Here is a 9444-nt window from a genome sequence, read left to right as displayed (position 1 = left end):
TTAATTTTACTTGTTCAGTGAGAAAAATCCAGTCTGTCTTGGGCTTGAACAAGTGCACGGAAATCTGGTTCAATGTCTGAGTTGGATATGCGAAGGACAGCTGAGAGGTGATCATCAGTGATAGAGGATCTGTATCTGGATTTGTTGAACTTCATCACTGAGAATGTCTGTTCACATATGTAGGTAGATCCAAAGAGGACCATCATCTTCTGAGCACGTCTCCTGATGTGTGGAAAGTTCTCCTCTTTCAGGTGTGGCAGTAGCCGCAGAGGGGAGGATAGGTGAATGTATTTGTTCAAGTTGGTTTGATTACACCATTCACAATTCCGACAACGCCACCCTGGGAGTTTCACCCAAGGAAATATTAACACTTTTACAGAGGACACATAGGTTCGAATACTAATGGAGCCGGAGACGTGGTTTCAATTTATCAAAAATATACAATTTTATTTAGCACAAGTCAATAGTTTAAAATGCAGTTTAAAACAGTCACACAGGGCTGTAGCACAACGGGAAACAAAATGAATTAGGGGCTGAGGCTTACCAGTGGGGGGGATAGGGTCGACGAGTGAGTGGAAGGATCCCCAAACAAACCAAACTTAAATCACCCCAGTCATACGTGCAGGAAATCAAATCCCGGGGGAGCACATCACACACAAAAGGAGAGAGGAAAACCACCACCTTGGACACCAGCACCACCACCTTCAGCTCTCAGTAACTAAGTAGGGGAACAAAGAGGGAAATGCAGTTAATGGGGGCTAAATAAGTAAATCAAAGTAATAAACAAACACAATAGCAAATATGTTCTCATAAACAGATAACTTGTGTAAACATTTAAGAATAAAACAAATCACAAGATAAAAGGTTCAGTTAAACAAAATAAACAATTAACTAGAATAAAATAAACAAACTAATTTAAATCAAGTTGGCCAAAGTAAGGACAAGTTATAGGGGGGAGTTAGCCCCAGAGTTCAATGACTTCCACACTTCGAGTGTCGGCCCAAGCAAGGCAGCAGGAAGGCGTGCAGTTAAAGTAGCACTTTAACTGGTGAGCGAGCCTCCGCAGTAGGCGACGCAAAGCTGGCCAGAAGCAGCAATCAGAAGCAGCAACACAGTAGCAGCAGCCCAAACATTTAGGCAGGATCAACAGCAGTTGTGCCGATAAATACACTTTATCCGGTGAAGCAAAACAGCAGATGTCCCTTAATCATTGGATTGGCCCTAGGTTTATGAATAAATACAAAGACAGCGTTAATATCAATAAAAGTAATGAGGTGGATTGACTAAATAGATTGCCGTACAGCGCACATACCGATCAGGCTTTCCTATCGATGACGCAGAGAGGAGAGAGCTTCATGCTTTCTATGGCTGCGTTGACAGGCTGCACCCGGAGGATCCACCACTAGGTGAGGCAAAGCAGGGCTAAGTATCAACACGCTGGCAAATTGCAGAACCTTTCCTGAAGCGAGCAATGCAACTGCAACATACCTGCACCGGTGGCGGAAGCAAACACGCAAGTGGGGCGGGTCTGTGTACCAACAAACAAGAGACAGCCAGCTAGAAACCTCTGCCCTTTTATAGGGTGCCCCCTGGTGGTGATATGCTCACAAGAGCCAAAAGAGGAGAATATGTTTTCCAAGGGATTAGGACTCTCATCCTGCTACACAGGGAAGAGTAAAACTCAGGCAGTGAGACTGACCTAAAGTGCTCTGACAGAAGTGTGTCAGACTGCAGGTCAATGAGTTCAAGCTGAACATCACTGGGTGCATCATCCACATGGCATGTAAATGGGGAAAAGATCATGTTCATTTCATTCTCAACTGTTTTGAAGTCTTTAAATCGCCTTGAAAACTCACCATGCAGTGCTTCTAACATGGATGAGTACCTCTGGAGGTGATCAGCTGATGGTGTGGCTTCCTTCAGTGTTGGCAAGTGCGTGAGAATGTTGTCCTCCATTTGGCTTGAGAGAAGCTGCAGCTTTCTCATGAAAGCCTTCACTGCACTGTACATGTCATGCACATAAAGGCCCTTGCCTTGCAGTTTGACATTTAGTTCACTCATTAGTGCAGTCACATCTACAGCAAAACCAAGGTCTGCCATCCAGTCTGCATCTGAAAGCTGTGGGATGTCGTTTCCTTTCTTCACACAGAGGTCTTGAATCTCTTCTCTCAGGTACCATACTCTTTTCAGCACTTTGCCCAGGCTGAGCCACCTGACAGCTGCATGGTAGGGTATGTCACGATGTTCAGTCTCACTTTCCTCCAAAAGTGCAACAAACTGTCTGTGATTCAATGCTCTTGCCCTGATGAAGTTAACTATTTTAGTTACAACATCAACAACATGGTTAATTTTTAACACTGACTTACACAACACTTCCTGATGTATAATACAATGCAAAAATACCTATTTCTGCTCAGGGTTAATTTCTGTCACTTTATCCTGCATTCTCTTCAATAGTCCAACATTTTTCCCTGTCAGATTTGGACAACCATCCGTTGTCACGCCTGCCAGCTTGTCCCATTTCAGTCCCAACTTTTCCACACATGCATTTACCTCCGTGAACAAATCACTCCCTGTTGTTGTACCTTTCATTGACTGCATGGCTGCCAGCTCCTCCGTGATTTTGAAGTCTGTAGTTATCCCACGTAGGAAGATGAGTAGCTGGGCAGTGTCACGTACATCGCAGCTCTCATCCAAAGCCAAGGAAAAAAAGTCAAAGTTGACCGCTCTGTTCTGCAGCTGAAGCTCCAGATTTCCCGCGATGTCCTCAATTCTCCTCGTAACAGTGCGTCGGGAGAGCGGCACTTTCTCAAATGCCTCCTTTTTCTCCGGGCATATTAGTGTCCAACAAACACTCCTTAATGAACTCTTCGTCCGAAAACGGTTAACTTTTAAGACATAACTCGTCTTGACAGCTGCATCTCTGGATGTGGAATGTTTTGTGAAAATGTGTTGTTGGCTTTGCAGCTTAGCTAGCAAAGCATCCGACCCCTTTGCCCGCTCTTCCTCAGACAGGTTCTTGTATTTATCTGCGTGTTTGGTAGCATAGTGGCGACTCAAATTGTACTCCTTGAACACAGCGACCTGCGCACCACAAACTAAACACACAGCTTTACCTTTCACTTCTGTAAATAAATACTTAGCGGTCCATGTCTTGTTGAAAATGCGGCATTCAGTATCGATCTTTCTTTTTTTGCCCTTAGCGGACATTTCGAGGACTAGCCGGCCAGCATCACTCGTAGCTGTTACGGCATGCGTGTTTACGTAAATAAATTAAAAAAACAGCAGCTTCCTTTATTTTGAAAAGGTTGCTGTTTTTTTTCATTATGTTATAATTTATGATCAACCTCACACGGGCCGGCCAAGGCCGGCCAACGGGCCGGATGTGGCCCGCGGGCCGTAAAATGCCCACCCCTGGGCTAACTGGTCCTAATTCACAGTTTTTCTGGCCTCATAAAAGTTTAAATAATTTGACAAACACATGTATGTGAAAAAAAAAAGATTTATTTATGTTCAATACCATACAATGAATATTTAGGTATTACATTATACATTCTAGGTATTCAGGTAGCGCATCAGACCCTCTCGTATGTCCCTGCCCTCCTCTGCACCTTGTGCCACTGCTACCCCTGGCTCTGCTGCTGCTGGTGCATCCCACCCATCATCATAGGTCTCTCCATGACTCTCGCAGAGGTTATGCAGAGCACAGCATGTCAGCACCATTGATTTCACAAGTTTCACATCACAGTCATTTCTTTTCATGAGGCAACGCCACCTTCCCTTCAGTCTACCAAAAGCGTTTTCTACCACTACCCGTGCTCTGCAAATCTTCTTGTTGTATGTCACATGTTCTTCTGTTAGCCGTCCAGTGTCAGGGAAGGGTTTTAAGAGCCAGTTTTGCAAGGGATAGGCATTGTCTCCCAGGATGTAATAGCCAGCATTAGTAGTTATATTCATCCCGCTTTCGTCTCATTAGTATGCATAAAAAAGTGACAGGTCACACCTACTACTACTTATGCTAATGACCTCCTTTGTTCGAGGTGTTATAACATGCCGGTGCGATATCACACCTGCCTGTTATATCCTTATCACGTACAGGTGCGATATCCCCCCTGTCTCCCCCCTGTCTAGCGCTGCCCCCCTCCCCCCTCCACACCCCCCTCCTTCTCCCCCCTCCTGTCCGGTCAACATGTCCGTTTCAAAATTAGAAAAGTGCCGGTCAAAGGTCTTCTATGTTATTTATTGAGCTTTGAAACAAATTGATATGATTCGATATTAAACAAACTAATTATAGTAGATTAATTAACTATTCAAACAGTGTACAGTAATTTACAATAACACGGGAATAATAAACGGAGCGCTCTCCCCCTCTCCTGACAACACGCCAGTATCATGCAGCTCGCGGATCCAATAATGAGTGACCCGACAGTAAAACTAAACATATCTATAACTAGTTTAGGTAGTTTGAGAGGTAATTAAAATAGCTACGTGTGATATTCTAACCTGAAGTGTGTGTTTTGTTCCGCTCACCGCATGCAGAGATGCGTGTCGACTCGTCAGCAGCAGCTGGTCTCTCCCGTCAGATTAGACTTTACTCGCGTTTATGTCCATATCGATCAGATCTAGCTAGTTCTAGCTAATGATATGACTACCTGCTTATTAAAAGACACCTAAACAATAAGCGTCGCTATGCAACGGGGTGAGGCCACAAAGTATAGCGCAGCATTATGCATTTGTTTACATGCCCACCGGAACCCCGAGACATTACCAACAGATCAACGCGCAATCAACCCATACAGGACATCTCTTTCTCCACATTATGTGTAGACATTATAATTGACTATTCTTGTCTGTCACATACTCTTTTGTCTGTCACATACTATTCTTGTCTGTCACATAAGTGGCGCAACTGATGCGGTATTGCGCTAAGGGGATATAATTTTGACCGGACATTTTGACCGGAGAGATTTAGATTTGCCGGTCTTCAGCATATTTTACCGGTCATAGTCCGGTAATTACCGGCTAACGGGAACTCTGGGGTGGAGACAATGAGGCTTGATTTGGATCTGATCTGGAAAAACTCTGGTAAGTACTTTTATCATTATAATATCATGTCATTATTTAATGTTGTTGTTTTGTGTGTGTGTGTACAACGAAGTCTCTTTGAGAGGAAAATTATAATTTAAAGATCTTAATACCCCCTTATTGTTTAATTACTTCACACAACTATTAAATAATCCCTATATGAAGTTACATGAGGCTACATTTACTGGTGTGCTTCCCTAGATGATGTAAATAGTCTAAGTGTCATGTTAGGGGGACATTACGGAACTCAGGAGTCCGCCCTTGGAGGCTTGGAGAGCGGATAAAGAGAGGTGTATTTACTGGTGTTGAGCCCTGGATGATGTAAATAGTCCAAGTGCCATGGTAGGGGGACATTACGGAACTCAGGAGTCCGCCCTTTGAGGCGTTGTTAACATTAATGCTTTTTGCTTTTGTTTTTGTTACTAAGATACTTTTTAGATACACTTTTGAAGTGAGCAACACTTTACAACTGGTAGAAAGTTAAGTACTTTGTATGGAATTGGGTTTTCTTTAGAGCTGTTTTCAGTGAGACAATGCAGTTTCTGATCATTTTATGTTTCAAGTTTCAAGGCTTTATGGCATATGCCCATTAGCTACAGTGTAGATATGTCAATGAAAAACATAGGTCACAGGCTCCTCCAACAGTGCAACAAATATATATATACATATAGAGCACATAAAACAGATAAGATACTGCAATAGAATGTTTTGATATGACAGATTTGTGCGTAATTCTCTCACAAAGGAACTGTAAGATACACGTTTATGTATGGAAAACTTTATAACTTGGTAAAATATTCATTCATTTGTAATGAATTACTTGACTAACATTACTTTTTTTAAATATATGTTTTTAGATGCTTTACTTTGATTTCTTTCATGTTATTTTAACACAACATTACTTTTTCATATTTTTCAACATACTGTGATTTTTGTTTTTTCTCTCCTTTTTCCATTATATTTTTGAATATACAGTGATTTTTATCAAAATACAACATGCGACTAATACATTATACAATATTACGACTTTTTGCGATATTTTCAACACAATATACTTGTACCTTTTTTTTTTTTTTGTAGGGCTTCAGGATATTTGGCATGTCATGCATAAAACCGGTGTCATTTTTCCTGAAACTGACGTGCTGTCCGTTTTACAAACAAGTTATCTTTCTGCTTCTTCACCCTCTGAATTTTCCTCCCCCGTCCCTCTTCCTTCAGCCATCACAACAACAATCAAGTCAGATCTGTGAAATTAAACACCTCTTCCCAAAGCGTGACTTCCCTATTGAGGGAGTGGGGCAGTAGGGCCTAACCCGATTGGCCTAATATACTAACATGCAGAACGTATGGTATGTTTGAAAAAAGACCAACCATCTATCCAGTTCAAGCTGTCTTTAAGATGTGACATTGCACTCTGACTTTTTCCCGTAAAATCGTGACAAACTATTACTTATTATTAAATTTGACCTCATGCTGCTTGGTTGAAAATGATAGATGAAAAATAACTTTTTAAAAAGAGTCAAACAGCGAGGGACATTATACGGGTGAAAGAAACTCTCATTTCTACAGATGACTCCCCCCACTCAACGCAATAAGTCCCACCCCACTCAGCAAATCATCCAAAACTAAGGACCCCACTAAGACGACCGTTGAAAACTAGCCATGGATCTGAGAAAAACCAAGTCTGATGTAGCCTACCCTTATTATCACCAGGATAACGGATATGGGCTTAATGACTGGATGTTACAAAGTAAGGGAGAGGATGTTCCCGAAGAAGAGCTTTCCTCTATATCATATCCATGTAAGGTCTTTAGGACAAAAGAGGACTATGATAAAATGACATATGAAGAATATCTTTCTTTAAAAGATGGTATTATAGATAACCTTTATAGAAACAATATATCTCATACAACTCACCAAGATCGCAAACGACAATTAGCAGAAAAGAAAAGCAAAAGTAAAGAAAACCGAAGAAAAAGAAAAAGCAAAATGAAAAGGAGAAGAAAAATGAAAAGCAAATGCAGAATGCGAATGAAAAGAAAAGGGACAATAGGACGGAAAAAGACAAAAAGAAGGAAGGTGAAAAGAAAAAGGAACAAAGTGAAGAAATTTCAACTAACTATAGAGGATGCTGATAGTGTTGTAGAACCATTACCGGATCATAATAATCTTATAGATCATCTACCGCTAACCGACTGCTGCGAATGTGTTGAACAAATACCAAAAGCAATGGCAGAGCTTTGCTTCAATATAATGAGCGAAAAAGCACGATACTATGGAATTGCCCAAATTGGCGACAGTGCCAGAACATGTATTAAAAGACTGTTGGAGGATCTCTATTCTAGTATCGGTTGTCATTACAGCGAAGGATATGCCAAAACGTGTGACGACATAGACAAAGCTTTTGAAGACAATTATATGGTACCCGTCCTTACAGCTAAACAAATCCTATGCCAGGTATTCAACAGACCACAAGAAGCACAAGAAGCCCCAGAAAGGATTACATTCAGAGCTAATAATGGTGAAACCGAAGAAGAAGCAAAGCAGATTATAATCGTTGCGGGTGAAAGGATAGAGAATTTGCAAGTGATGTTAATGCACTTATCTGATATAAAAAATGCATTCATTTACTTCCAAGAGACCCCTAAACATCTACTTGGGCAATGTGAATTGAACGATAAACCGATCACTGTAAATGAAACGCGGAGAGAAGCAGCAGTGCAAATCGTTAAGTCTATTACCTTGTATGCACTACGACATTAACTTGGTCAAATGTAATATGTCTTTCTGAAAATGTGGCGAATGGTGTGTTTTTCAATGAAACAACCATAACAAATGAAAATGTGTTTTATTTTTGCTTTCATATATAGTAATAGTATTAACTCCTCTGACTAGACTGTACTAAAATAAGACGTTTCACTGTTAAATAAAAATGGAAGTAGAAAATCGAGATAATGATGAGGTTCGTTATGTATCCAGTAACTATGAACAGCAGTTTGAAAACGTTATTTAACCCTTTAACTCTAATTGACAAATCTAAAATAGCCTCTAGCTTATCTATACATTTGTGATTTTAACACTTATTCACTGACACAAGGCAGATTATGGCTTTTTTCTCTTGCCAAGATACTTTTAGACACACTTTGAGGTATGCAACACTTAACAAAAGGGTATAATATGAAGTACTTTGTAAGGAATGGGGTTTTCTTTAATACCCCATTTTTTTATTTTTAAAAACACTTGTACAGTTAAATAATGTAGGTTTTCTCTGATATTTTAGTTATTTTCAGCTACCAAGATACTTTTTTGATACACTTTTATGTAGGAACATTTGGCAACTGGTAGAATGTCAATTACTTTGTAACAAATGTATTTTCTTAAAGACTGTGACTCTAAAAGGGAAGTTGGTGATTTTAACACTTTTATTTTTTTTCTCCCGTTGTCTTTCACTTACTTTTTGGATACAGTTTTATGTATGACAACTTTACAACTGGTAGAAAGTTAAGTACTTTTTCTGAACAGATTTTCTTTAAGACTGTGACTCTTAAAGGCAAGACAATCCAGTTTTATGGAAGTAACTTAAATTATTTTTGTTTTTTCTCCTACAAAGATACTTATAGTTACACTTTAATGGATGCAAAACTTTATAACTTGGTAAAATATTCATTATTTTGTAATGAATTGAGTTTTCTTTTTTGTTTTTGTTTTTCAACATACTACTGTACACAATGACTTTTCCATATATATATATATATATATTTTTTCTGACAAACTATACTTTGACTTTTTCCGTAAAATCGTGACAAACTATTACTTATGCTTAAATTTGACCTCTTGCTGCTTGGTTGGAAATGATAGATGAAAAAGCTACGAAGCTTAAAGAACTTTTCTAAAAACTCTCAATTCTACAGATGACTCCCCCCACTCAACGCAATAAGTCCACCCCCCACTCAGCAAATCATCTAAAATGAAGGACCCCACTAAGACGACCGTTGAAAACTAACTAGGGATCTGAGAAAAACCAAGTCTCCCCCCGCAAGTTGCAGCCAGGAACAAACTCCTGGACTACTATCGTCACCACCATTGTGGACACCCAAATCTTGCAGTACTACTGCTGCTGATATTACTCCTTGGGCCAAGACGTCTCTGTTTTTGAACATAGTGAAATCGGAGTTGGTTGATATTCTGGAGAGGGTGCTGCATCGGTACAGAGAAGAAATCTGCAATGGATGCCGAGTCAGTCACCCCGGCCAGAGGCAACACGATTGTCTGAATGACATTCCAGAATATTTCTTCAGAAACAATTACAACGCGTTAATGAAAAGACTTTGGCTCGCCGACTTCATTACTGTGATTGAC

The 9444-nt window shown here is 40.2% G+C and overlaps 1 long non-coding RNA gene across 1 annotated transcript; it reads right to left on the bottom strand.

Moving 5' to 3' along the window:
• Nucleotides 1-870: 870 nt before the first annotated feature.
• LOC117495500 lies at nucleotides 871-1511 on the bottom strand. The gene is made up of 3 exons (XR_004557185.1): nucleotides 1489-1511; nucleotides 1313-1402; nucleotides 871-1221 (listed from the first exon to the last, which is right to left on the bottom strand). It is a non-coding gene; the product is annotated as an uncharacterized LOC117495500 (long non-coding RNA).
• Between the last annotated feature and the right edge of the window lie 7933 nt (nucleotides 1512-9444).

This window comes from Trematomus bernacchii, unplaced genomic scaffold, assembly GCF_902827165.1.
Source record: "Trematomus bernacchii unplaced genomic scaffold, fTreBer1.1, whole genome shotgun sequence".
In the NCBI taxonomy this organism is placed as follows: Eukaryota; Metazoa; Chordata; class Actinopteri; order Perciformes; family Nototheniidae; genus Trematomus; species Trematomus bernacchii.
Note: the sequence above shows the minus strand (reverse complement) of the source record. Positions and strands in the feature narration are given on the sequence as shown.